At 45.9% G+C, this 22,091-nt stretch overlaps 1 long non-coding RNA gene and 1 other non-coding gene across 6 annotated transcripts in view; both read left to right on the top strand.

The window, feature by feature from the left end:
• Positions 1-22,091, top strand: part of LOC132665752 (uncharacterized) — a 108,441-nt gene that overhangs the window by 37,825 nt on the left and 48,525 nt on the right. For all 5 annotated transcript variants that reach the window (XR_013551294.2, XR_013551290.2, XR_013551291.2 and 2 more), the window contains one exon: positions 17,571-17,699. This is a non-coding gene — a long non-coding RNA (uncharacterized LOC132665752). The remainder of the gene's footprint in view (positions 1-17,570; positions 17,700-22,091) is intronic.
• Positions 4,799-4,883, top strand: TRNAQ-UUG (transfer RNA glutamine (anticodon UUG)). Its single transcript has one exon. It is a non-coding gene; the product is annotated as a tRNA-Gln (tRNA).

Here is a 22,091-nt window from a genome sequence, read left to right as displayed (position 1 = left end):
ACCGGCCTTAATAAGCAGCGTGGCCTGCCGTGATCTCGGTAGTGAGACAAGTCACCCCGGGGGAGGAAGGTGGGCTGGCCAATTTAGACATAACCAGATGGAATGGATGGGCACAGAGGGACAGTGTGGGACGTACATCTGAGGGGTGCAGAGAATTTTGTCTGTTTGGATTCATCCTTTAGAATCATGGGTGACAAACATCTCAATGGGACACTTGACAAGTATAACCTGGGCCTCAGCCACCGTAGGGTGAACTATTTCACTGAGTAGCTAATCTAGTCATAGTTGTGGTGAACAATCTCAGAGTAAGCACCCGAAGCTGGGGTGGTTTTGTCGTCCTCTGTAAGACGTCAGCCCTCGGGGAGTCCACATCCAGAGCTGGTCCTGGCACTTGTTTCCAGACTGGCCTGTCGCTCTTTCTCACACAGACTGGCAGGCTCCTTGACGGGCACTGGTTCGTCTCCCTTGTGTTCTTGAGCCTTGTACGAAGCCTGTTGTATCATGAGCGAAGCCAGACCCTAGGCTTCTCTTCCTCCCGTCTCTCTCTCCCTTTTTTAAAATTTAATGTTTATTTTATTTTTGAGAGAGAGAGAGAGAGAGCGCAAGTGGAGGAGGGGCAGAGAGAGAGAGGGAGAGGATCCCAAGCAAGCTCCGTGCCGACAGCAGCGAGCCTGACATGGGTCTCGAACTCACGAAGCATGAGATCATGACCTGAGCCGAAGTCGGAGGCTCAACCGACGGAGCCACCCAGACGCCCCTCTCCCATCTTTCTTGTTGTTCCTTCTCAGATGTTTCTTCCTCCTTCTCCCCTTTGTGCACATGTCTTTCTCCAGTACTTGTCCTTGTCTGCCTTTTTGTCTCCTTTTTTAATTTTTAATTTTTAAATTTTTAATTAAAAAAATTCTTTTTTAATTTTAGAGAAGGGGGTATTTGGAAACAGACACGCACAGGGAAAACACCATGTGAGGGTGTAGGCAGAGACGGCGTGATGCATCTACGGGCCAAGGTAAGGCCAAGATGGCCAGTAACCATGGGAAGCCAGGAGAAGGGCCCGGAGGAGAGTCCCCCTCACAGCCCCCTGAAGGAACGATCCCCTGCCCACACCTTCGTCTCAGACTTCCAGCCTCCAGAGCTGTGAGACAACACCTTTCCGTTGTTTTCAGCCACCCGCCTGGGGTCCATAGTTACAGCAGCCCCAGGAAGCTAATATGGGGCCCATGTTCATAACGGAAGAAAGTGCGAAATCACAGTTAGAGGCTCGTGAAAATAAGAACGTAGGGTTTTTTCCCGCAGTAGGTGTCGGACCCCAGGTCTGGTGCACAGGGTCCCACACAGCCCGTGGTGGACAGGCTCCCACACCTGAGCCAAGGACGGTCACGCCTCAGAACTACCCCGGTGGCACCTGGAGGGGCGGATGGCACCGTGGAGCTGGAGGCACTGGGGGGACAGCCCCCACACTGCCAGTCACTCTTGAGAAGGTGTGCATGTGTGTCCCTCCCTGCTTCTCTCCGCTCCGGCTGGCTGGCCGGCTCACAGCCGAGCGGGGCTGGGGTCGAGCAGAGGGGGCGTCTGTGAGCTGCACCCGTTTACCACTTTGGGGGATAAAATGTGCTTGTTTTGTTTTTGTTTTAAGAGAGAGAGAAAGAGCGCAAGCAGGAAAGGGTCAGAGGGAGAGACAGAGAGAGAATCCCAAGCAGGCTTCATGCTCAGTAGAGTCCAACATAGGGCTGGACTCCACAACCCTGGGATCATGACCTGAGCCGAAATCAAGAGTCGGATGCTCAACCGACCGAGATTCCCAGGTGTCCCTAAAATGTACTTTTTAATTGTATTTTTTTAAATTTTTAAAAAATGTTTATTTTTGAGAGACAGAGAGAGAGCGGGAGCGGGAGAAGGGCAGAGAGAGAGGGAGACACAGAATCTGAAGCAGGCTCAGCAGAAAACATGAATTAGACACTTCTCTAAAGAAGACATCCAGATGGCCAACAGGCACATGAAAAGATGCTCAACGTCGCTCCTCATCAGGGAAATACAAATCAAAACCACCCTCAGATATCACCTCACGCCAGAGTGGCCAAAATGAACAAATCAGGAGACTATAGCTGCTGGAGAGGATGTGGAGAAACGGGAACCTCTTGCACTGTTGGTGGGAATGCAAACTGGTGCAGCCGCTCTGGAAAACAGTGTGGAGGTTCCTCAAAAAATTAAAAATAGACCTACCCTATGACCCAGCAATAGCACTGCTAGGAATTTACCCAAGGGATACAGGAGTGCTGATGCATAAGGGCACTTGTTCCCCAATGTTTATCAGCACTTTCAACAATAGGTAAATTATGGAAAGAGCCTAAGTGTCCATCAACTGATGAATGGATACAGAAATTGTGGTTTATATACACAATGGAGTACTACATGGCAATGAGAAAGAATGAAATCTGGCCTTTTGTAGCAACGTGGATGGAACTGGAGAGTGTGATGCTAAGTGAAATAAGTCAGACAGAGAAAGACAGATACCATGTGGTTTCACTCTTATGTGGATCCTGAGAAACTTAACAGAAGACCATGGGGGAGGGGAAGGAAAAAAAAAAAAGAGGTTAGAGAGGGAGGGAGCCAAAACATAAGAGACTCTTAAAAACTGAGAACAAACTGAGGGTTGATGGGGGGGTGGGAGGTAGGGGATGGTGGGTGATGGGCGTTGAGGGTTGAGCACTGGGTGTTGTATGGAAACCAATGTGACAATAAATTTAATATTGAAAAAAAATTTAAAAATACAATTAAAAAGAGGTGCCTGGGTGGCTCAGTCAGTTAAACATCTGACTTCGGTTCAGATTATGATCTCACGGTTTGTGAGTTCGAGCTCCGCTTCGGGCTCTGTGCTGACAGCTCGGAGCCTGAGCCTGCTTCAGATTCTGTCTCTTTTTTTGTAACATTTAAAAAAATATTTATTTATTTATTTTTGAGAGAGAAAGAGACAGAGTGTGACTAGAGGAGGGTCAGCGAGAGAGGGAGACACAGAATCCGAAGCAGGCGCCAGGCTCTGAGCTGACAAAACAGAAACTGACACGGGGCTTGAACTCACAAAACGTGAGACCGTGACCTGAGCCGAGGTCGGACATTTAACCGACTGAGCCACCCAGGCGCCCCCCTCTCTCTCTCTTTTAAAAAAAATGTATCCTCCTGTCATTCCGGTGATTTCAACAATTTCCTTTATGCAAGCTTGCCCTGGAGGCACGTAGGGGAGGATCCACATTTTATTTCATGTTTGTAGCTCTATGGCCCTGGGTACAGTGCCTGGTATATACCTGGATAATGGTGGCATAAGAATGAAGCTGACCAATATTGGAGCTCTATCTTGGCTAGTGGTTTTACCTAGAAGTGCTGTGAGCAGGGAAAACTATGTCCAGGTAGAGGACGGCACACAGCTCCCCACGTCCCCCGCGTCCAGCTGATGCTCCCTGGGACAACCGTACACAGGTCTGAATAAGTATGCATGGCAGTGGCCTTTTGAATTCATGCACTTCCATTACAACTGGAACTCTTTCCTTGGGAGGTGGAAATAAAATAGGGAGGTCCCACATAAGCCACGGGTATTCGAGGCCCTGTCATTTGGCTTCTCTGTACCAGTGACGTCAGACAGGGTACGTCAATTCCGAATGTAGCTGTATTAATCAACATGTGTCCATCAAACGCACATCATACAATGCCTGACCCCTGGATGCAGGGCAATGACGTGATTAGTACTAAGAACACCAAAACAAAACAAAACAAAAAACAAACAACAACAAAAAAAGGAAGAACGACTTAAAAAAAACCAAAGAAGTATAAAGACAGACTCCCCGATTAAGTGATGGGGGGGAAGATTCGATTTTAAATCGTTTGACCGTTAGGTCCCTAAAAACACCACATCCTCTGTCCTGGAAATAGCCATCTTGGGTTGAGTTCAATAAATGTTTATCGAGAGCAGCACACGTATATGTAGGAAGTATGTAAACACAGGTCACTGAATGCAGGGTATGCATAAGGTTCTGTGCTAGGAGCTGCTTGGATAGAAAGGTAACCAAGGCGAATCTGTTTCTCCCGAGATGCTCAGTCTGGTTGGGGAGGCCAATATGGCAACGTGCAATTTACAGAATCGAGAGCAAAGTGCCTGCTCTTTGTGCTCAGGGGCATGGAATCATGGAGAAAGGACCCTGAGCTTCGCCTTGGTGGCAGGGAAGGCTCCCTGGGGAAGAAGGTGTCCTAGGGTTTTACAAGAATGGTGTTTCTCTATGTCAGCATATCATTACTAATGTCCTTGTCGGGCCTCTTAAAAGATGATGGAAAGGGAGCTCTGGTCGTCTTGTGCCAGAGCTGGTTTGGCAGGTTGAAATCTGGAATAGTAAGCCAACTTTTTCCTGGATTGTCTAACATACTGGATACCTTAGGACAAGCTTCTGACTCCTACTCACCCAGCTTTAGTTTACCTTTCTGGAAGTGCTGCTTGGCACGATGTGCCACCAGCTGGCATCGGGGAAGTCCGGGAGCCTGTGGCAGCCTCCGCTGAGTTTACGCAAAGATCTCTGTGTTGCCCGCTGGCCAGAAGGGTGTATGTGCGTGCTGACACTCTGGGGTGCTCCAGCCTGCGTGGTGTGGCGTGGCAAGCTGGGCAGGGAAATGCCACGTCTCTCCGGGGCTAGAAATGGAGAGAGTTGTGAACTGATATCCGGAGTGAGCTGCGCTAATTAACTGAACACTTCGCTGAAATCCAATATTCATCACTCAACCAGGAGTGGAACCAATGTTATTCAAAAGAACCCGGGGCGCCTGGGTGGCTCAGTTGGTTGAGCGTCTGACTTTGGCTCAGGTCATGATCTCATGGTTCATGGGTTCGAGCCCCACGTTGGGCTTTGTGCTGACAACTCGGAGCCTGCTTGAGATTCTCTCTCCCTCTCTCTCTGCCCCTCTCCCATACACACTTGTGCCCTCTCTCTCTCAAAAATAAATATTAAAAAAAATCCAACCAATTAGGAGAACAAAAATCTCTAACCGTAAGCCCCAATGTATTAGTTTGAAACCAAAACTCTCTATTTTCAATTTATTGAACTAGAAAAAAACGAGGCACCAGCATCCATTTAATTCAGCTGCTCTCCGTTTTGCTTGGCTTCCTGACACCCGACTCCTGAAGGCGGGTGGAAGCGGTCCTTGCCTCCACTTTCTTCCCATTTTGGTGCTCAATTCTTTCATCTATAAAACGGAGATGATAATATGTGGCCTGCCTACTTAACAGTGTTCTTGTGACAGTCAACTTGGATCATGCTAATTATTTACTTTCCCATTTCTTCCCCCAGAAGCACAGAGACCAATATCCCAGTAAGACTAAAGATGATATTTGGTTTCTTGAAAAGCTTAACACAACGGGTACTTGTAGGTTTCAGGTCAAGGGCACCCACCATTCATTCCAGAGCTATTTTATGTGCATCCGTGATGTGCCAGGACTGTGCCGAATGCTGGGCGGACCTATGAACAGGGCAGACATGGCCTTGTCCCCCACAAACTTAGTAATTGCGACGTGATGTGAAAATGCTGTAAAAGGGGAGGGCCTGTTGCCATGTGAGTGTGTGGGGTGAGTGATGGCAGGCCCAGGAAATCTCAGAAGCAAAGCTTCAGCCAGAATCTAAAGGAGACATGAATTAATTAACCAGATAAAGGAAGAGGGAGAGAATGGCATTGGGGGTCTCAGTGAAAACATCTACAGATTTTGTCAGCACAGTGCCAAACATTTAGATGGCTGGTGGCTCTGACACTTTAATCTGTTGTGTTTTTTTTTTTTTTTTTAAAGTGCTGACACTTAGCTTTCCGTACACAAAATCGAGGAAGCCTCCCCGACGATCAACCATATAGACATCCAAGCGCAAGGCAGCGTTTAGCTGGTCAATTACCACACTAAGTGGTGACACTCCCAGTGTGAAACAGATGTCTGTCTACACCTGGGGTGGGATCCCAAGTCACGCAGAAGGAATGCCCATGCTGTCCGCACTGAGGGCTTCATGCACGTGTTGTTCGCTTGTGGAGAAACGGAAGAACTCTCCTTTCCAGGGGCTGGTCGTGGCTATCGTTCCAGCTCCTGAGACAAGACCCTGAAGTTCTTGCCCCAAGCCCTGTCAGATAAAAGAGGGTTAGCAAAAGAGGATTTTTCTTCAGCAAAACGGGGGGTCAAAGTGTGACAGTCTGTAACCGAAAGCCTAGTGAAGACTGATGCTTCTTTATTCCCAGCTGAATTCAGGGTGTTTTCTGCTATTTCCTCACGTTACTTGCAGATAGGGCGACCAACTGTCATGTCAGCCTGGGAACAAGGCTTCATGGGACATGGGGCTTTTGGTGCCCAAACTGCAGCGTTCCCACCTAACCTACTTATAGAGTTATCAGAGCAGGGGAATCGTGTTTTCCAGGCGAGGAAAATACAAGATGTGTAAATAGTTCTGCTATGTTCCATTCTGCCAATGTTTTCATGAAACAAAGGTCCATGTGTTTGGAGAGACACATTTGCTGCTCTCTGGCCGACAGGCTCCGTGCCCTTTGGGTATGGTCTCAGAGGGCAAGGCAGAGATACGCTCAAAGTAAGCAAAGTGGCTTTAAAATGAAACACGCCGGGAGAAGCAGAAATGATTCAAAATATGGGCATATCTCTTTCTAAGTTAAGAGGATGGGCCTAGGCATGCCTCGGATGTTGGCCCGACTCTATACACTGTCATGTGGTCTTATGCCAGCTGCTGCACTCCTTTAAGTCTTCTCTGGGCAAAGTGGAGATATGACTGTTGACCTCATTGGGCCCTTGGGAAGATCAAAGAACAGAGCTTGAAAAACACAAAGTAGGGGCATGTGGGTGGCTCAGTCAGTTGAGCATCAGACTCTTGATTTTGGCTCAGGTCATGATCCTGGCATCATGGGATTAAGCCCTACGTTGGGCTCTGCCCTGAGTGTGGAGCCTGCTTAAGATTCTCTCTCTCTCTCTCTCTCTCTCTCTCTCTCTCTCTCTTTCTCTTTCTCTCTCTGTCTCTCTCTTTCTCCCTCTTCCCTTCTCCCCTGCTCACTCTCTGTCTCTAAAATAAAATAAAAACTAAAAAAAAAAATCACAACGTAGTTCTTCAATAACTGCAATTATTGATATTGTTGTTGTATTTATACTCCATTTAGCTTAGAAAGCTGCATGTTGGCTAAATAATTAAATATGGAAAATAGTCTAGTGTCTATTTAAAAAATAATATCTATAGATCAATTGACACCAGTGCTATTGATGAGGACATGGGAGCCCTTAGGACTGGCTTCTTTTGGTGGTCCCATTTCACATCATAAATATATATGGAAAGATACCTGTATTTCTTATTATATTTCTGAAAAGTTTTAAAAGGTTTCCTATACGTTATAAATTTTTTTCATTTAAAGCAAGGTATTCATTTTGTTTTTCTGACTTTAAGTTTATTGTATTTGTATATACCTATATAAGAGTTGAGTTGACTTCCAATTGACTGATTTCACATTGTACTTTATAGACTTGTGCCATCCAATACAGTAGCCACTAATCCTGTGTGGCTATTTAAACCTAAATTAATTACAATTAAATAAAATAGGGTGACATCAGTGAAAATGGTGCAGTAAGGACCTCTGAAAATTCTTTCTGCCATAAAAGCAATGGAAACATTGGCAAAAATAGTACGAATCAACTTTTTCAGAACTCTGGAAATGAACCAAAGGTTTGCGGCAACCCAAAGAGTGTTCAAGAAAAATAGCTGAATCTCCGTAAGAACAGTGAGTTTTATGATGTTTTGACTTGCACTATTCCTACCACCTTTCCCCGGGTACCCTGCCCTGGCTCCATAGTTGTCTTGAAAACAGATAGCCTGTGATCATGGTAAAAACCAGCAGCCTGGCAGCCACTAAAGGGGGCAGAATGGGGTTGGAGCTCCTTCAAAGTCCTGTTTCCAGAGTACTGTCATTATTTGACCCATCTGCTTGTTCTCTGGAAGACGCCATTCTCACGGCTGTCTTTATTTGACCTGCCAAGGAGCTTTCCAAGTGTGAACAGCCTTCTCCCCAGGGGTGTTTGTCAAAAACAGTGAGAGGCAATTGTTGAACATCTCAGCTACCTGAGGCACTGGATAACAGTTGGGACTAATAAAAGGTTAACCAAAGAGCTTAAAAGGTAAATCTAAAGAGTGCAATGTCCATATGGAAATTTGAAAAGCTCCAGGGTATTCCTGGGACTACAAAAGGCCACATGCAGGCGAAAGGTTGTAGGACTGCCCAGAGACCTGCACATTCCCAGGAAAGACTTGATAGGACCATAAAGTCTCATCTTTGACTGACTTTGTGGCTCTGTGCAAGTGGGAAGTGAAGGGTAAGGCAAAGGTGTAAACTGTCTGACTGAGGCACACAGAGCTCCTGGCAAAGAACTGGAAGACTTATGGGTGCTAGGCACTTAAAGAAATCTCTTTCTAATCATTAGCTGACTACAGAGCTAACTAGCAAGGACATGAGAGGCCACACACAACAAAAACTAGTTCGGGAAAGTCACTAAAAAACAACAATAGCAATGAACAGCAACAATGAAAATTCTGGGAATGGGGGAGAAATTGATGTTCTGAGCATTATATTTAAATATAATACAAGCATTATATTACATATAATTTCAACCCAAAACTGTAAGACAAGTAAAAAAATGAAATATGACCTATAGAAAGGAAAAAAAGCAATCGATAGAAACTATCGCCAAGGAAGCCCATACATTGGACTTATTAGACAAACACTTTAGGTCAACTCTTTTAAATAGACACAAAGAGCTAAAGGACACTGTGAGAATAATGTCTCACCAAATAGACATTATTAACAAAGAGATAGAAATGATAAGAAAGAACCAAATAAAAACTCTGGAGTTGAAAAGTACAATTGCTAAAATAAAACACTCACTAGAAGTTTTCTGTGGGAGATTTGAGGGAACAGAAGGAAGAATTACTGAACACGAAGATAGGTCAATTGATATTATCCAGTCTGAAGAGCAGAAGGAAAAAAGAATGAAGAAAATGGACAGAGCCTAAGAGACTTGATGAAAACCACCAAATGGACCATCGAAAGCATACTAGAAGTCTCAGAAGGACGGGGGGGGGGGGGGGGGGGGGTGAGAGGGAAGAGAATATTTGAGGGAATAATGACTGAAAACTCCCTAATTTGGATGCAAAACATTAATATCCAAGAAGCTCAATGAAGTCCAATTAGTATATGCTCAGAAAGCCACACCTGGACATAGCATATTAATACAGTTAAAAGCAAAATACAAGACAGAATCTTCAAAGCACCAAGACAGAAGTAACTCATAACTACAAGAGTTACTTGAGATAAAGAGCTGTCACATAATTATCATTCGGGGGCGGGGGGGAGGTGGTGGTGGGAACAATTAAGTAGATGACATATTTGAAGTGCTGAGAGCAAAACACTGTCAGCCAAGAATTCTATATCCAGTAAAACTATCCGTCACAAAAATGAAGAAGAAATCAAGACATTCCCAGATAAACAAAAACAGAGAGAATTTGTTACTAGCAGATGTTCCCTATAAAATATGAGAGGGAGTCCATCAGGCTGGAATAAAAGAACAGTAGATAGTAACTCAGTCCACACGAAGAAAAAAAGCCCTGGAAAGGCAACCACCAAGGTAAATATAAAAGATAATGCAAATACACTTTTGTTTGTAAGTCCTTTTTCCTCTCCTACCTGATTTAAGAGACAACTGCATAAAGCCATACTTATAAATCTGTATTTATGGGCGTGCAAAGTATAAAGATCTAATTTGCATGATAATAATGGCACAAACGAGGGAAGAGGGGCAAGGGTTACACAGGTGTAAAGATTTGGTATGCTACTGAAATTAGGTTGGTATTAATCTGAGCCGGGTTATCATACATTGAAATGTGAGTTGTACTCTCTGGGGCAACCACTAAGAAAATGACTTAAAAAAAACCCCCAAAAACCAACCAACCAACCAACCAACAAACAAAGAAACAGTGAAAGCAGTGACAAGGGAATTTATTTTTTTTATTTTTATTTTTTTCAATATATGAAATTTATTGTCAAATTGGTTTCCATACAACACCCAGTGCTCATCCCAAAAGGTGCCCTCCTCAATGCCCATCACCCACCCTCCCCTCCCTCCCACCCCCCATCAACCCTCAGTTTGTTCTCAGTTTTTAACAGTCTCCTATGCTTTGGCTCTCTCCCACTCTAACCTCTTTTTTTTTTTCCTTCCCCTCCCCCATGGGTTTCTGTTAAGTTTCTCAGGATCCACATAAGAGTGAAAACATATGGTATCTGTCTTTCTCTGTATGGCTTATTTCACTTAGCATCACACTCTCCAGTTCCATCCACGTTGCTACAAAAGACCAGATTTCATTGTTTCTCATTGCCACGTAGTCTTCCATTGTGTATATGAACCACAATTTCTTTATCCATTCATCAGTTGATGGACATTTAGGCTCTTTCCATAATTTGGCTATTGTTGAGAGTGCCGCTATAAACATTGGGGTACAAGTGCCCCGATGCATCAGTACTCCTGTATCCCTTGGGTAAATTCCTAGCAGTGCTATTGCTGGGTCATAGGGTAGGTCTATTTTTAATTTTTTGAGGAACCTCCACACTGCTTTGCAGAGCGGCTGCACCAGTTTGCATTCCCACCAACAGTGTAAGAGGGTTCCCGTTTCTCCACATCCTCTCCAGCATCTATAGTCTCCTGATTTGTTCATTTTGGCCACTCTGGCGTGAGGTGATATCTGAGTGTGGTTTTGATTTGTATTTCCCTGATAAGGAGCGACGCTGAGCATCTTTTCATGTGCCTGTTGGACATTCGGATGTCTTCTTTAGAGAAGTGTCTATCCATGTTTTCTGCCTATTTCTTCACTGGGTTATTTGTTTTTCGGGTGTGGAGTTTGGTGAGCTCTTTATAGATTTTGGATACTAGCCCTTTGTCCGATATGTCATTTGCAAATATCTTTTCCCATTCCGTTGGTTGCCTTTTAGTTTTGTTGGTTGTTTCCTTTGCTGTGCAGAAGCTTTTTATCTTCATAAGGTCCCAGTAATTCATTTTTGCTTTTAATTCCCTAGTGACAAGGGAATTTAAGTGGCACCATCCCTTGTGCCTATTACCCAGCACAAAGCAGCTCCACAGAATTTTTCCAAACACCCACCCTGGTTTTGTGTCTTCCTTATCCTACGGAACAAGAAGCTGCTGCGAAACGGACTTTGAGTTGTGCATAGTTTATTCTTTTCCAAGCCATATTCATTAATTATCTAACTAAACACACACATCCATACATTCACTTATGTAAATATGCTTAAAGATAACGTACACGTTTTAAATAATACATATACGTGCATATTTAAGTATTTTATTTTAAGGAAGGTCAAAACTCCTCTACTCTCATCCGTATTTTCTGGAGTTTCTCTCCAAAGAGCAATAGCTCTTAACGATTTCTTGTTGATCCTTCTAAAGAATTTTAAGTCAAATATTTTCATCTAATGTATACTGTTTAAAAACGATGTGCACAAATGATATCATATGATATGTTGGTGGGCATCTTGCTTCTCTCATTGAAGATTTCTGCCTTATTTTTAAAAAATGTTTATTTATTTTGAGAGAGACAGGGGGAGAGTGAGCAAGCAAGAGAGCACGGGTGGGGAAGGGGCAGAGAGAAAGGGAGAAAGAGAGGCCCAAGCAGGCTCCTTGCTGTCAGTGCAGAGCCTGAGGCGGGGCTGGAAGCCATCAACCTTGAGATCATGACCTGAGCCGAAATCAAGAGTTGGATGCTTAACCGACTGAGCCACCCAGGTGCCCCATGAAGATTTCTTGGTTATTTTGGATCCTTGACCATGTAGGCTGACCTTAATCTCATTCTTTCTGTTGTGTACATGTTCTGTTGTGGGGCTGAATCATAATTTATTATACGTCTTCTTGTACATTTAAGATGTTACTGTTTTTGTTATTACAAAGAATGCTGTAGTGACCATCCTTATACAGACACACTGGCATACTTTCGTGAGTGCATCTGTAGGCCAATTCCTAGCTGAGAGATTCCTGGGTCAAAGGCTATGTATATTTCAAATTCTGATAAATTTTGCTATATTGATCTCCTAAAAGGATATTCCAAATTACATTTCTATCAATAATATAAGACAGTATCTATGTTTTACCCTCCCTAATACTTGGTATTATTAAGCTTTTAATTTTTTTTTTTTTTTTTTTAGAGAGAGAGAGGCAGAGGGAGAGAGAGATTCTTAAGCATGCTCCACACTCAGCACAGAGCCTGATGTGGGGCTTGATCCCACAACCCCAAGATCGTGACCTGTTAAACTTTAAAATTTATGTGAATAGATAAGTAGACAGTATTTCAGGTAATTTGCATGTATTTAGTTTTGAATGAGATTGAGCATCTTTTTCGGGGTCCATTTCTATTTTTGTTTCTGTGACCTGCCTGTTTGACTTTTTACAGAGGGTTTTAATAAGCTGGTTACCTTTTTCTCATTTAGTTGTAAGAGAAGCCGGGTTTTTGAAGCTCAGTTACACATACTGAGTTTGGGAAGATTCTTAATCTGTACTGAATTCTCTTGCCTTGTGTATGAAATGGGAGTAGATTGTTATGCCTCCTGGGGGTGTGGGAGGGAAATGCCTTGCACATCTCAATAAGCATTAGTCTCTCTCCATCTTCAAAGCAGTTAAGATGCATATCCAATTCTCCTTCTGCTTGGAATCTCTCCATCAGCCCTCTTCTGCCATCAGCCAGAGAAAGCACTCTGCCCTTAAGGGCCACCTGGATAATCTGTCTAAGGGTCAAATGTGTCATCACAACATAATCTAATCATGGGAGTGGTAGCTCATCATACTCACACATTAGGCAAGGAGTCCTGGGATGGGGTCCTGCAATGTAGAATTCTGACTTCCACAGAAGTGGGACTTTTTCCTTCTTTTTGAATGCAAGCTTGGGCAGAGCTCGGCTAAAAGAACAGGGAACGCTGTGGGTAGAGACGGGGAGGGAGGGTTGGAGCTCCCCCACCAAGACCTCTACTGATGGCGTGCCCCAAACCTGGGATCATCATTTTGGAAGTTACAAGTTTAAGGCATTAAGGCTGTTTCTAGAACTCAGATGCTATACTGCAAAGGGTAAAGCATCAACCAGCCATCAACCATACACAGTTTATTGGGATAGGTTTTGTTGAAGTAGAGCGCTGACCAAATGAGCCACAGGACTCATTTTATTTTTTATTTTTTTTAAGGTTTATTCATTTTTGAGAGAGAGAGAGAGACAGAGAGTTGGGGGGGGGGGGTTGGCGCGGAGAGGCAGGGAGAGAGAGACACACAGAATCCGAAGCAGGCTCCAAGCTCTGAGCTGTCAGCACGGAGCCCGACACAGGGCTCGAACTCATGGATGGCGAGATCGTGACCTGAGCCAAAGTCAGACGCTCAACTGACCGATCTACCCAGGCGCCCCACGACTAATACATTTTGATAAAATAGGAGAAAAAGAAGCAGATCCAGGAGCAACTGAGCAGTTAGCCGACCTATACAAGATCATGCTGCGATGGGATTCAGATCCAGGACTGCTGGATTCCAAAACCCAAAGGTTTTCCTTTATAAAATCCTAATACCCACTGTTGCACATCAAGCCAGCCCAGGAGAGTAATCACCGTGAAAGAGCCTAGCCCTCTGGCTTCGCCTGTCCGTGCAACCACCAAGGGTAGCTCTGACTTTGGGAAATCCAACTACAGTGGTTTCCCAGCCTCATGCTGCAAAGTGATGAGCACAGGCCTTTGAATGAGTACACTCTTACATCTGTACTGAAAGACCCCAGAGCTTCCTACCATATTTCACAGCAGAATCTCACCTTTCTGAATACTGGGCCTTGAATGTCAAAAAAGCATTTTGGTACATGACTTTTATGAAAAAAAAATTTTTTTTATTTTAGTTGAGAGAGAGAGACAGAAAAGAGAGAGAGAGAGAGAGAGAGAGGAAGGGGGGGCAGAAAGAGAGGAGACATAGACTCTGAAGCAGGCTCCGGGCTCTGAGCTGTCAGCACAGAGCCTGACATGGCGCTCGAACCCACGCACCATGAGATCATGACCTGAGCTGAAGTCTGGCGCTTAATTGACTGAGACATCCAGGTGCTGCGGTACATGATTTTTATAAAAAGTTTTTCTTAAGTTCTAATTGAATGGAAGTTTCGATAAAGAAAAAAAATAGCATTCTTTAGAGTTCTTCTGGGAGCCATCTTGGGAAACTCATCTACCCTTTTTGTGGCTACTTTATATTTAGAAACACACACACACACACACACAATGGCAAGCTGATTGCAAAAAGAGGCTCGATGTTGCCTTTCTGTTGGGTGGTCTGAGTGTTTATAATGGAGTTCATGAAGCAGTTGGGTAATTGCTTATTGGAGAAAGCGGCAGATACATTCCCGAACAGAAGGCTTCCCCTCACTGGACTCTTATTCAGTCACATGTTGAGGAATCACAAGTGGCTACCTCTTTGGGTTGAGATGAAGCCTGGACTCCTCACCCAGAGTCTTCCAGAACTATCCTTGTCCACGCAGGATAAGAGGCAAGAGATGTTTTACGATGGTGGGAGGAATTTGTCGACTCAAGTAAGATCAGGTAAACAAATGAAAGGCACTAAATTATCGATAGCAGCTTTATGTAGGTTCACACAAATAACTCATGCTTATGAAGTCACTAGGGAGCTTGTTCAAATGGAGATTGGTCCCTTCTACTTCCAGAGAGGTTCTGATTCAGTTGGCCTGAGATTTTGAAAAGTTTTAATTTTTAAAAAATTTATTTGCTTGTATTTTTAGAGAGAGAGAGAGAGAGAGACTATGTGTCAGCAGGGGAGGGGCAGAGAAAGAGGTAGAGAGAATCCCAAGCAGGCTCATGTTGTCAGCACAGAGCCTGACACAGGGCTTGATCCCACGAACCATGAGATCATGACCTGAGCTGAAAGCCAGAGTTAGACGCTTAACTGATTGAGCCACCCAGCCACCCTGAAAAGCTTTAATTTTTATTTTTTTTATTTAAAAAAAATTTTTTTTTTAACGTTTATTTATTTTTGAGACAGAGAGAGACAGAGCATGAATGGGGGAGGGGCAGAGAGAGAGGGAGACACAGAATCTGAAACAGGCTCCAGGCTCTGAGCGGTCAGCACAGAGCCCGACGCGGGGCTCGAACTCACATACCGCGAGATCGTGACCTGAGCCGAAGTCGGCCGCTTAACCGACTGAGCCACCCAGGCGCCCCAGAAAAGCTTTAATTTTTAATAAGTAGCTCAGGTACAAACAAGAATTTTACCTGTCCGGCTAACTGAGCTTGTCAGAAGAGGCACAGCCAGGTACATGCAGGGGGAGGAGCTCATAACTCTGTTTTAAAGGAAAACTATCTTGAAAGCCCCAAATGGAGAAATGGGTTGGTAAATTGTGGTGCACGAATATAATGGCGGATCGTGTGGGCCAATAAAAATGGCACACGGACATGCGTATTGGGAGCACAAGCGAAATGTACATTCGTGATGATGACAACGATGGGCACGGGTAATGAAAAACTGATAGCAGAAATGGACACGGTTGTCTTTCATGTTGTTTCACGTCGTCTATTCAATTATTTTGCGGAAGTGTTCACCGCAGGCTCCATATTAAAACCATCCATAAAGTTTGCATTTTGTTTAGATACTGGGCTCTGTAACACATGCTCAGGAGATGTAATTCCTATCGCAAGAAACTGTTGGCCAAGCGATGACAGAAATCCCAAGAGAAATCCTGAGAAAGATCGTAGGATTTTTGGCCAGAAAACGTGCGTTTGAGTTCCAACGTTAATGACAAAGTCGGGCATTGGCAGCTATCTTAACTTCCGCTTGAGCTGGTTTTCACACGATCAATACGAGAATAACAACAGCAACAATAACCATTTTTACCTCAAGAGTTGTGCCAATGGTTATATGAGGGTAATGAAAATGAAAGTACTTGATAGATTATAAAACGTCACACAAATAGAAATTATTTTCTTAAGCGGTTATGCTAAGCGACATCGGGAAATGTCCACATTGAGAAATCTTACCCTGGGAGCTTTTTTTTTTTTTTTTTTTTTTTTTCTTGAGTCACCTATGAGCTTGGAAAGTTCTCTTTGGTCTGTTTAAGAGCGAGTTCTTGTAACTAAGCATCTCTCAGGCTTGTGTGTGTGAGACAGCATCTCCGGACAGAGGATAGAGTAGCCTCAGGAGCGCCCCTCAACCGAAACCATGTCCCCTGGCCTTGACCTTCAACAAGCCCCCTCTCCTCTTTTCTGTACAGCAAGATGTAAAAAGACCACCGGGATGGGATGCACATATCGCATGGAGTATCTGTTCCCTTCTTCCTCCTGACAGCTGTGCAGATTGTATGTCCAGCTCTGGTTGCAGAGCTAAGGTGTCAGGTGGCCGTTCCCGTGTGCGCTGGCCAGCTCTTCCTCAGGCCTGACGGAATGCTTGTGCGGGTCACTGCCTTGACAGGTGTCTCATCCTGTCTTGCTGGAAAGACTCGGCCAAGTGCGGAGAAAGCAGCAGACTCTGTTGTTATGAGAAGACAGCAAGCTAGTGCCGCCCTGGAAATGGAAGGGGAGAGTTAGCCAGATTCTTCCAGGAAAGCCAAGAAGTCCTAGCTAATTTCATGGTCATTTCCACACTGTTTATCAAAGAGTCTCTGCTCCAATGGAAAGCTCCCAAATATGGTGTTTTCACGAGCCTGGCTGGGATGTGGCCGAGTGCCTGAGACATATAAATATTTACTAAATAAGCAAATGCACTTGGCAATGCGTTTCTGCCTTAGCATTAGCACGGTGGTCATTGACGTTAATTCTCAGAGCGGGACCATTTTATGGATTATTCCCAATAGGGGCTAAGAAAACATATCAACGTCCAGAGCTTTGGAGGTCCACAGAGCCCCTGGGGGGGGGGAGACATCCACATTTTTCTGAGGGAAGGTGACTTTTTATGTGCAGAGGGGGCGGTAATGACTCCACTCTCTTGCAAAGCAGGGCAGGGCAGAGGAGAACGTGGCAAGCAGCGTTAGCCTGAGTCAGACTCAGGGTCAAGTCTCAGCTTTGGCACACTTCGTGACTTCCTGTAAATAACTCACCCTCTCTGAACTCCTGTTGTCTTATCTATAAACGAGGGGCAGCAGTCCACATTCCATGGGGTTTTGTGAGGATTAAGGGAGATGATGTACAGAAAGCATCTGGCCAATACCACGCACTCATGAAATACTAGTTTTCCTTTCTTTTGAATTATCGTGTTTGTTTTTTTTTTTTTTTTTTTTTTTTAGCTTCGGGTTCTCCCAAATCTCACATTTCTTCCCCAGGATGTTCTTCTGCAACCCTAGTGTATGTATGTAGTGAAATTGAATCCACATGCTCCTCGATGTGTATACTAAAAACATTAAGACGTTATTCCAGAAGATTTGTTTGATGTTCAAAAGTTCTATAGTGGCAGCATTGGGAGAGTTACATCAGTAATTGCTTTTTATGTTCTGTCCACTTAGGCCAGTTTTGAAGATAACCACTGGCCTTATGTGATCGTGAAGCCTGGCACGTGATTGCATTTCTTTTGTTACGAGGTCTGGTCACGAATATTTTCTCATTTAATCACGAAGACAACCCGGCGTGAGTGCGTGAGTATACGTGTGTGAGTCTGTGTAATAATTACAACGTTATCCAACTTTACAGATGAGTAAACTGAGTCTCAGAGGGATCAAGCAACCTATTCAAAGGCAAAAATCTGGTATTTGACAAAAGTGACTTTCAGATCATGTGTTCTGTCTCCAGATCTAGAGCGTGCCACAGTCCCACGGGACCGAAAAATTAGAGGTTGTTAAATGCGATCCCTCTCTCCTTTTGGCTGTGTGTTTCTTGGTGTTCTTTGGGAATCCCCACAGAGGTTCAAGCATTTAGGCAGATCCCGTCACTCATTGCGCAGTGACCAAGTTATGAGGGGTTGGGCTCAGCGCAAATTTTGCAGGCTGAGCGATTAAAAAAAAAAAAATCTGGCAAGAATCACAGAATTGAGAGCCAAAGGAGACCTTTAGAGGTTGTTGCATTCCCGCAGATATTCATTACTTCATTCAGCAGCTTTTACGGAGGTCCTGCCGTGCCCCAGGCACCATGCAAGGTGCTAGAGATTCAATGTCAACCGTAATGGATATAGACCTTGCCTTTGGGGACAAAGCGGTGGTCTTCCATTCACTTTTCTAAATTCACAGAAGAAGAAAACAGACATAGAGAAGGAAAACCACTTTGCTCCAGGCCAGATGGCTGGTTAGTCACTGGCAGGTTCCCCATTTTCCCACTCCCGACTTCTCCCCACTCCCGCCATGGCCACCAACTTAGAACAGCTCCAAACCCCTGGATTTTTCTTCCTATTCCTCTGACACGGTTGATGGGTCCATCTGATGGATCCTTGCAGGAGGAAACCCAGAGCAGCTTCCGTGGAAGGGGACCAGCAGGGAGCTGCTTCTGGATCACAGATGCTGGTCTTGTCAAGATGCTGATGCCACACCCCCCCAAAATGGGTGCTAAGAAAGCAGGTCAGGGCACGCTTCCCCTGGCCTCCTCTCTGTGCTTGGGATGGCCCAGCCCCGGTCTCTGAGTGGGGCCGCTACTTCCCAGGGGAGGCAGGTCAGCCTCAGAAGAGTTCAGATTCTTTTAAGTGGTGCCTCAGAAACCTAGAAAACAGAAGGAAATAACCCCAGATCACAGATGGGGGGCAAGTCCTAAGGCATCAGGCCCCGTTCCGCTTAAATCAAGACATCCGGTCACTTTGCTTCAGCAGGACAAAGAGTCTTTTCTTCCTAAGCCAGGACTTCATGTCTTTAATCTTTCCCAGCAGAAAAGAGTTCTCATTACGTCTACATCTTATCACATAACTGTATATCATAAAGATGCTGTTATCACCTCTGCCTTCTGATTAACTGGCCCTGAGTGATTCTAGCCCATGTTATGAGCTGTGCTCTAAAAACAATGACAGTCACTCAGCCATCAACAGAGGCCAGAGTCGCAGGCACTGTTGAGTAATCTTCAGGAATCTCTGCGGGCTCTTCGTAATAAACAATGACGAGAGAACAGTTCTTTGTCCAGACCATGGCTAAGAGAGCCTTTCTGTGCTGATAGGGTTTGGCACCTGCAGCCAGAGCCTGAGAGCCTCCAGAAAACTCCATTCCAATATGTGGCCTCACTTGTTGGCTTTATTTCCTGTGTCAAAACAACAGAAGTGAATAGAGATACGGCACCTGGTGTCTTAGGTGGCCGAGTAGAAAATAGGTGATATCCCTTTGTAGGTCAAAAGCACGCTTTGGCAGGGAGCCTGGGGCTGAAGTTGGGCATGGCTTTCAACTTTGGATATGTGAAAATCCAGAGACAGGCATGGATGTTTGAAAAGCGTGTCAAGGATTATCATGATTGAAATGGTAATGATGGTGATGATCATGTGATGGAGATGCCAGCAATTCCCAGTTTGTGATCAAGGTTATGGTGGTGAAATCGCTCGCTCCTTGGGCAGCATGGGCTATGCCAATGTTCAGACCTGGCCCCCTGGCAGACTTCCCTGGCCCAAGCACACCCCAGGGAGGCGGATTTAATTGTTCCAGGGGAAGGTGAGCCTGGGCGTTGATGCAGTTTCTGTTCAAACTCTCCGGGAGATTTTCACGGGCAGCCAGAGTTGAGAACCTCTGCCTTTGATGAAAATCACCCAATCTGGTGGGATCTGGAAGGAATACACAAGTCCGTGACTTGTACATGATGTGAGGAGTGAGCAAGGAGAAAAGGGAGGAAGATGGTCTAGGGAAAGGACCAGAGCAGTGGGCACGGGGCCTGGAGGAACACACAGGCTTTTTTGGAGAGACGGGATGGTGGTGGGTCTGGCAGGAGCGCTGGGTGGGTGGTGAGAAGTGACTTGAGGCTGAAGCTTCAGGTGGAGATAGTCTGTCACGGCTCCGTGAGCGACGCTGTGTGAATTAGACGCTCATCCAAAAAGCCGGCTAGGGAACTGGCTTTGAGCAGAGTAGACGGCATCAGATAGATACATCGCGAATAATCCAAAGAGTGTGTGACTGCAATGTGGAGAGTGAATGGATGGGAGGGGGAGACGGCAGGTTTGAGGCCAGGGAGAGGCTGAGGCTCTAACCCAGATGAGGGCAAGGGTGGCCTGAGCAGAGAGTATGGCCATGGAAGGGGGTTCACATTCTGTTGGAAGATGGAGTTGGCAGGGTTTGCCGATCGACTGCACACAGAAAGTAAGAGAAGGAGTCCAGGATTCCCCAGAATCCTTCCCTGCTGCTCTCAGGCTACATTCACAAGCCCCTCCTCTCGAGCCCAGTGGCTCCAGACTTCTCCTTCTCCTGCCCAGCTGCCCTCTCCTGGCACTGATGCCCCCCCCACCCCACCCCGCTTCTGGCCATCAGCCCCAGGAGCAGTGTGGCCTGTTCCTGAGAAGTGATCCTTCCTAAACTACTATGGCTGAGAGCGTCTGTGCTGTTCTCCAAGGACATGTGCATCTTAATCGGAGAGTTCCGTGATCTTCTCATTCGTTTGGAGAGGGTCCCAGCACGCGGGGAGGAGGGACACTTCTGGAGTTTGCCTGAAGGTCTGGAGTGCTCTCGTTTACACGAGTGGGTGGGACTTTACCTCTTCCCAAACTTCAAGATGTCCCCCCATCCCATCCTGCCCCATCCAGTAGTTCCGCCTCCCGTTCCTCCAGACACCAGCGACACGGGGATCTTAGCCGAAGTCACGCTTGTAATGGAAGGACCCATAATTCACAGGTCATACAAACGCCTGGTTAAATCCGATTGCTTGTCGGACACCAGGTTCTGAAAGTGTCGCTGTGGTGACACCGTTTCTAGGCCCGAGGTCTCTTCATCTGCGCGAGGGGTGATGGTCTACTGGTCGGCTCGCCGTGCAATCCCCAGGATTAACACCCCTTAGAGTTTACACCCTGTTGTTTTTGCAAAATACCTTTGGTTTAGGAGGGGATAAGAGGATTCTGCCTCGGAGAAAGTTCGTCAGAGAGCTGCATTATCTGCGTCAAAAAAGTAAATTATGCCAGGGGAGAGAACGAGAGGGGGAGAATGGCACATGACATCACAGAGGACGCAGGCTCCATACATCCGGTGAAGATCATACGAGAACACCTGGAAGATACAGCTTGTTTCTCTGATGTGCCCGAAGAAATGTTGCAGGCAAAACCTCAATTTCTCTAAGTCCGAGAGGATGCTGGGGGCAGAGACAGCAGAGCTGACGATAGCTCTGCAGCCCAGGGGGCTGCCCACGGGTGCCTGCCGCAGAGACAAGCTGACAGGATGGGGGCCACAAATCTGCTTCACTCCCTTTGGCTCAGGGACGAGGCGGAGACCAGAAATACTGGTTTGGCGACGCAAAATGTGTTCATCTAACCAGGAGCAAACTGGATCCCGGCGAGCGCAGCAGAAGGTACAAGAAGTATTCGTGCAATGAAAATAGAAGGCACAGCCCCTTTGCTGCAAAGGCTTTGCAGGGAGCCTCAGCCTCTCATCTTCCGTTTCATTCTGGAGTGGTTCCTGCGTCGGAGCTAAGGCCTGGGACACGGGCGTGCCTGACGGTGCCCGATGCTCAAGGCCATGGTCGTGCTGATGCTTCTTCAGGGCCAATCAGTGTCTGTTAGCAAACTGCCCTGTGGAGGCCCCATGGGGCTGCTGTTCCGGGCACCTGCGGAGCGTGGACCTCTCAGAAGAGCTCTTCAGCTTTTGGTCCCCCACTCCCACCCCCCACCAGGTATGTGTCAAAATGGCCTGAGCTGGGGCAGCACGAGTGACAGGCACTCGGCAGGCGCCCTTCCATGGGAGTCTGACCTGTTCCTCCTCAGCCACAGGTGTGTATGTACCTGTGAGTGAGTTTTTCCCTCGTCCCTTAGAGTGAGTTTTTCCCTCACTTTCTCCTGCAAGTCTGGCCCCCTCGGGCCCACCCCATCAGTCCTTCCTTACTGTGGGACCAAAGAAGCCCGGATCTCAGGAATAACACATTTCAGGCAGCTG

Source organism: Panthera onca, chromosome D3 (genome assembly GCF_046562875.1).
Source record: "Panthera onca isolate mPanOnc1 chromosome D3, mPanOnc1 haplotype 2, whole genome shotgun sequence".
Taxonomy (NCBI): Eukaryota; Metazoa; Chordata; class Mammalia; order Carnivora; family Felidae; genus Panthera; species Panthera onca.
The sequence above is the reverse complement of the archived record's forward strand: the minus strand, read 5'-3'. Positions and strand labels throughout refer to the sequence as shown.